Below are 7,500 nucleotides of genomic sequence, written 5' to 3'. Positions count from 1 at the left end.
CACACACATAACAGAATTCAACTTGGGTTGTCAATTCATGAAGAAAAAGTGCATTGCATATAATTAGTACCGATCGTTACAATACCTATTACGACGGGTAATCCAACCTGACAAACAACACTTGATTAGAAATATTGATTTTTTTTTTTTTTTTTGTATTGTGTGTACAACACGAACTCATATATATCATTTCTGACCTTTTCCTTCATAACGCTATTAGGTTGGGTTTAAAGCTGTTGCTTGCATTTCAAATTCAGCTCAAATTTAATAGATTCCAATTACAACACAGTGGAGTCGTCCTTCAGAGCCAGTAGACCCGAAGGACCCGTAGTTTATACCGGTTTCTACAGCGTGAAACGCGCAACAGCAATTGCTTGCTATCCTTTGGATAGGACGCTTGTCTATCGCAAAGTACTTTCCATCAGATCTAACACACCCAGCTACAAGGGGTGGGGGGGGGGTCATAAAAAAAAAATCTCGACTGCACCCGGGATTGATCTCAGTCCATTTTCGTGTTAAGCGAATGCTCTACCAACTGAGCTATTGGGACACTCAGTACAGTGGAATTCGCACGAAATCAACACTTTTTTAAAGTCAACTTATGCTTAAGGTCACCACCTATTGTTGGTCCCATTTAGAAACAAAAATAAATCTCTATCCAAGTGTTTTTCATTGAGAATGTATAAAGTGAACCTTGCTTAAAGTCAACCAACCTGCCTGGTCATGCGGTGTTCAATTTATCAGGATTCGACTGTATAAATACTTTCTTGGGAAGGTTGACTCTTGTCTCTTTCTATGAAAATAAATAAGTAAATAAACGCCAACAATGTTCTAATTCTGATCACTTTGATATAGTCAATAATATTATTTTCTTGATCAGTCCATTCCGACATTTAGCAATGACTATGAAAATTGTTTTTTTTTCTCTTTTTGAGGAAATTTTTTGTCTAAAATCAAACCCCTATCTCCTCTGATTAAAAAAGTTTTTGAATTTCGAAAATCCATTCATAAATAAACAAGTTATTGCAGTTTCAAAGGTGTCATTTATTTGGATGACCCGCAAAGAGGAAAAAAACGCGAAAATGGGACGCTTTTTCGGCATTTTTTTATTCGGCCTTTGGTTGTATCTTGCGTAATAAATGGATTAAAAGATTGAAACTTGAAGAGCAAATTAGGATGGTGTTTCGTAAAATACGAGAAAAGTACTCGTCATATTCATATGCAATTTTACAACCAAACAGAAGAAATGTTCATGTATTACCTTGTCAGCGACAAAACCTCCAGCCGGTAGTTTTAGAAATATTTTACTCAAAGAGAAAAAATCTATTTTTAACGGTCTTCTGGTAATCGCACGAAGTTTGTCGCTTGACATAATCTAAAATGACCTTTTTTCTTACTGTGTGCCAACTTTCAGTTCATATTCATCGATAAACAGCGTCGTAATTAATTTTTTAAAATAGCATATACGAAACGGCTTCGTCCCATATTTTGACGCGAATTCGGGCACTTCGTGAGCGAAAAAGAGGCCCAAAGATTTGTGCGGGATAGTCATTGCTACGACATTAGAGAGTTTACGCACACGGGGCCGATAAGAGACTAGACGACGATTGGGATTGTTTGGAAGCTTTAACTCTGCCCACTTGTCATTATGAATTTCGAAATCCTATTGTCGTCTACATGTACGCCAAAATAGAAAGAGAGGGTGGAGCCTGCCATGATATAACACTTTACGGAGCCCTAATTTCATCATAAAAGTTCTGTCCACTGACAGGTGGGTGGGTATCGCTTTCTAGAACTGATGTCCTTATACTATGAGATCCTGAGATTTTTGACCAATCAACGATTGCTCTGTGAAACGTCCATGCGTAGATACAATTTGTCAAAGTAATTATATAAACAGCAGTCATTGTTAATTTCACAATTTTGAGTATATAATCACTATTTCGGGGGGTGAAGTGGCCGAGTAGTTAAGGCAGTGCACTGTGACCCGAAAGGTCCCGGGTTCGAGCCCCGCTTCAGGGACTTTCGGGTTTTTTTTTTCTTTCCCTTGAGCAAGATTATTAACCCCCAATTTGCTGACTTGGACAACATGGTTAATTCCTGTTGACATCAGACATCTTGTTTGATGAGTTATCTATATTCCTTCGTGGAATGCCTAGGTGACGATATCTTATGATGTCGTGGCGGAAGGGCACAATATATTATAAAAATATTTATAATCACTGTTTCAAATTATTTAATAAGTATTGCGCAAATAAGTATAATAAGAGTCAGATTCGTAGTATAATTCTTTGTGTTAAATTTTGTTTGGGCCCTGTTTACCTATATTTCAATCAAAAGGTTCAATTAATAATATAAAATGCAAATAATATCCAAGGTCATGTTAATTATTATCGAAAAAAATTAATTTTATATCGTAAAACTCGAAAGTGTTTGTCTTTTGTATAACAGCTTGGGGAGCATTGTTAGCAGCGAAAAGGGACAAAAAATTCAAATATTTAAAAAATCCATTAAATGTATATAAAAAAATGTTGGCCCATTTTAAATTTTTATATGAGAAATTTTGTATTAGTAAAAAAACTAAAATATTAAATGGCCAGGATCATCCTAAAAAACCAAACAGTTATTATGTCAGGAAGGAAATGGTTTGCCTTCCTTTCTCTATTTCCCCAAAAAACAGAGAGGGCCGAAAATCTTTTCTGCCGTCCAGAAATTAAAAACTTTTTAAAAAAAGCAAAATTAAATTTTTTTAAAAAATTTTTTTAAAATTTTTTTAAAAAATTTTTAATTTTTATTTTTTTAATTTTTTAAATTTTTTTATTAATTTTTATTTAAAATTTAAAAAAAATTATTAAATTTTTTTTATTCTTTTTAAAAAATTTTTTTTATTTTTAAAAATTTAAAAATTTTTTTTTTTAAAAAAATTTTTTTTAATTTTTATTATTATTTTTTTTATTAAATTTTTTTTTAAAAATTTTTTTAAAAAAAAAATTTTTTTTTATTTTTTTAAAAAATTTTTTTTTTATTTATTATTATTTTTAATTATTTTTAAATTTTATTATTTTAAATTTTTATAAAAACTTTTTATTTTTTTAAAAAAAACCAAATTTTTTATAAATTTAATTTTTTTAAATTTTTTTATTTTTAAATTTTTATTTTATTTTTTTTTTTATTTTTTAAAAATTTTTAAATTTTTTAAATTTTTTTATTATTAAATCATACATAATCTTTACCATTCAAATCCCAACAAATTTTTAAAATTTTTTTAAAAAAATTTTTTTTTAAAAAAACCCCCCCAATTTTTACTTAAATTTTTAAAAAAATTTTATATATCCCTACAAAAAAAATTTTTAAATTATTTTTATTAATTTTTATTTTTATTTTTTTTTTAAAAAAAAAAAAAAAAAAAAATTTTAAAAAAAAAAAAATTTTTTTAAAAAAAAAAAAAAAATTTTTTTTTTTAAATTAAAAAAAATTTTTTTTAAAATTTTTTAAAATTATTTTTTTAAAATTTTTAAATTAAATTTTTAAAATTTTTTTTAAATTTAAAAAAAAAAATTTTTAAAAAAAAAAAAAAACCCCCCCAAAAAAAACCCCCCCTTAAAAAAAAAACACCCCAAAAAAAATTTAAAATTTTTCCCCAAAAAACCCCCCCCCCCCCCCCCCAAAAAAAAACCCAACCCAAAAACTACTAAAACATTTTAAATTTAAAAAAAAAAACCCCCAAAAACAAAAAAAAATTAAAAAAACCCAAAACCAAAATTAACCCTTTCCCCAAAAACCCCCCCCAACCCATATCCACAAAAAATTAAAACCAAAACCCCCCAAAAACCCCACCCCCCCCACACACAAAACCCCACCACCCCACTCACCCCTCAAACACACAACCACCCCCCACCCCCACCCCACCCCCCACAAACCCACCCCCCACCAAAATCCCCCACCCCCCCAAAACCACTCCCCCCTCCCCCAAACCACCCCAAAAACCCCCAAAAAACCCCCCACCACCAAACAAAACTAAAAACCCACTCCCCAAACCCCCCACCCCCACATTACCACTCCAAAAAAAACCCCCAAAACCACCCCCCCATCCCCCTTTTTAAAACCCACCCACCCCTTTTCCATCCCATTTCTAAAACAACCCCCCCAAACCCAAATCATCCACACAACCCCCCAAACCCCCCCCCCAAAACCCCCAAACCCCCCATTCATATACAAAAAAAACCATATCCATGAATATTGTAAAAAAACCCCAAAAATTTGTAAAATATTTTTCCCCAATTTTTTCTTTTTGGGAAATTCCTCTTCGGGGGAAATTCACGGGGGGTTTTGAAATTTTTTAACAAATTACAGTTGGCGTCTCTGTTTATCAATGGCATTCTTTAAAATATAAATTAAATTAGAATGTTTTGTCGCAAAATTTAGACAATTTCAATTTGACACAGTTCTTTGAATTGGGGTACGTTTCCTTAAATTCGAATTGCATCTTTTAAAAAATATATTAAACTTATCTCCCCTTTTGTTTGTAAAATGCAAGTATTTTTCTTTTTATAATCATAATAATCCATATTATAAGAACCATGTTAGCAGCAAAAAAGTTCACCTCTTTTTTACGGGAAAATTTAAATGAAGGTTTAAAATTTGATATTTTAATCTTTCTAAATGTGCTTTATGTCCCAAATTTTTAGAGAAAAACCCAACGACATGGGGGTTTTTACGTTTCAATTTTTAAAAAGACTGTCGCTTAGTAGGAGGGTGCAAAACTATTTCCATACTCTGACATGGTATTACGACAGTATTCGTGCGGCTATGTAGTCTAGTGGTTTGGGCACTCGTCTTCGGCTGGGGAAACCCCGGGTTCTGTCCGCTTGGCGGGCATAGTAGAGTCCTTTTAAAAAAACTCTTGACTCTCATTCTTCAGCTTTTTCCCGTGTGTAAATTTTAAAAAATATAGCCATAAAAAAGTGTTGTCTCCCGTCCGAATTTAACAATGTTTAAAAATAATAATAGGGCCCAACAGGCGTCATGTCTAGTCCTTTCTGTTAAGTGTTGTTGTTGGCTGGGGGGCCCCGGGCCCCCTTTTTTAACGCGCTATGGGCACGTTTTTTAATACTGCTCTTATAAAATTTTTAGCTATATTTTTTACTTTTTTGATTGTTCACAACGGACGTTTTAAAAACACTTTCTGATGTTACCCCTTTCCAAACCCTTAAAGCCCGTCGAATGGCTTGTAACGACCCGTTTCTCTTAGCCCCCTTTCGAATCCATAATATTATTAAAATTTTTTCCCGGGTTTTCCCAAAGCCCCCCCCAGTACTCCATAATATATCAATAATTATAATAATAATTATAATATTATAATTATAATATATAGACGTCTTCTGAAATCAAAGGCACCAGTGCTTTATAGTTCTGAATGACTGAAGGCCTTTATTTTTTACCGCACTGCTCACATTACATTCTGTCAGTTTGTTTTTCGTCTCTATATTATTATTATTATTAATTATATTATTATTATTATATTATTATTATTTTTATTATTATTATTATTATTATTATTATTATTATTAATATTATTATTATTATTATTATATTATTATTATTATTATTATTATTATTATTATTATTATTATTTATTTTATTATTATTATTATTATATATTATTATTATTATTTTTTTGTTATTATTATTATTATTATTATTAAATTATTATTTTTTTATTATTATTATTATTATTATTATTATTATTATTAGTATTATTATTATCATCACACACTTGCAATTTCCATCAACACATTTTAACAAGCCATCTAGCTAGATAATTCACATTTTACACTTTCAGAATCCATTTTTAAAAAGAATTTTATAAAAGAAAACAAAACAATAACACTGCCCATTCGTCAATTTTGAATAACTGCAAAGAATTGGCCACCTGAAGCACATTACTCTTTTTAGATTAATTGATTAAATATATTCATTGTAATAGACAATGCCCTCGTTTTTACTGAGTATACCTCGTCACAGTAATTCATCCCTATACTTCTATACCATAACAGTCAGTCATGATATTAATTTTATAGTTCGTCGAATAATAAAAACAATGCATGTTTTGTTCGATGAAACGATGGATTAATGATATTTCGTCAGTATGCAAACCGTTTTATGGGGCATTTCGATATCGCACTCGCATAGAGTACACAGCGGTAAGGCTGGGTGGGGTTCCTTACCTCCCATAGTGGGCAGGAATGCACTTACTGTGTCTTCTATCTTTCTCTATATGCTTTCTATCTTTGTCTTGGAATGAGATTACTTGATTTTGTCCAGGCCCTGGCAGGATCCTCTGGCTTGGAGGGAAACAGTCATTAAACATGCTCAGAGCGCTTTACAAGGTGTCCCTGGCTAACAGCAACAAGGACAGGACATGACGATGCCTGTTAGGCGATATTACATTTTCTTCTCTCGGACAGACACAACGCTGTTTACGGCCATGTACTCATTTTACACCCGAGTACGGTGAGAGAATGTCAGTAAAGGCCTTTTCCAAGGACTCAACTCTGCGCTGAGCGAGTCGGCTCGAACCCAGGACCTTCCGATCCGAAAGCGAGTGTCATACCACAGGACCACATAGCCTTGACGGTATACCAGGCGGTTAGAGCGTATGGTGTGTTTGGTAGTCGGCCGTCAGAAATGTCATGTCGGCAGGAGACAGCAAAATAATATTTGACATGTTATATATTTTTTGGGCTTGCCACCGGAAGGCGGCTTTCCTTTGGTCTTTTTTAAGCCAGAAAGCAAGCCTTTTAGCCCATCACTATCAAAAATATCACTCCGATCTTTAAAAATAAATACGTTTGAACTCAGCAGGTCCAAAATAACAAAGTCTACGCGAATACGCCTCAATGTAATGCTTATTAACAAAAATACTTTTAAAACTTATTTATTGCATTGATTTACCGGAAAGGTCACTTTGTGCCCCGGACTGCCCCGGAATGCATTAAGTGTGCGACACAACTTTATTAACGCAAGACATTACGAACACACACGCCAGCATAACCACAGACTACTGGGAGCAGATTGGACAACAGCCACGTTTTATTCGCTAATCGCCGCCATCTTATTTAAGATGTTAGCAGTTATCGGATCAATCGAGAATAGAGAGAGACTGACGATATACGGGGTTTCAATAGACTGATAGTTGGATGGATTGATGACCAAGTTGATGGACCATGAAGCTCACACACTTTCATCACACCCTCACAGCTTTTTGTTTATTTATTTTTACGTAATTTTTGCTAACAAGGCGTCTGTTCTGTCCCCGAAATGCCAGTGTTTACTGTTTTCTCATATAATTTTACGCTGCAAGTTTTGTGGAAACCCCGTGTATCGTCAGTCTCTCTCTCTATTCTCGATTCATCCGATAACTGCTAACATCTTATATAAGATGGCGGCACTTATGTTGGTAACAACAAGATATGAAGTGAGTAGAAAAGTGCCAGAAGA

At 32.8% G+C, this 7,500-nt stretch overlaps 2 protein-coding genes across 3 annotated transcripts in view; one reads left to right on the top strand and one right to left on the bottom strand.

Moving 5' to 3' along the window:
* Positions 1–798, bottom strand: part of LOC144976839 (transmembrane protein 163a-like) — a 78,315-nt gene extending 77,517 nt beyond the window's left edge. Inside the window, exon 1 of the mRNA XM_078921344.1 lies at positions 714–798. The gene's annotated coding sequence lies outside the window, so the exon portion shown is untranslated. The remainder of the gene's footprint in view (positions 1–713) is intronic.
* The window catches only part of LOC144976838 (tyrosyl-DNA phosphodiesterase 2-like), a 64,940-nt gene that overhangs the window by 12,943 nt on the left and 44,497 nt on the right, over positions 1–7,500 (top strand). The gene's annotated exons all lie outside the window — the stretch shown is intronic.

Source organism: Berghia stephanieae, chromosome 7, assembly GCF_034508935.2.
Source record: "Berghia stephanieae isolate SIO BIC M18660-M18661 chromosome 7, UCSD_Bste_1.3, whole genome shotgun sequence".
NCBI classification, from domain to species: Eukaryota; Metazoa; Mollusca; class Gastropoda; order Nudibranchia; family Aeolidiidae; genus Berghia; species Berghia stephanieae.
Note: the sequence above shows the minus strand (reverse complement) of the source record. Positions and strands in the feature narration are given on the sequence as shown.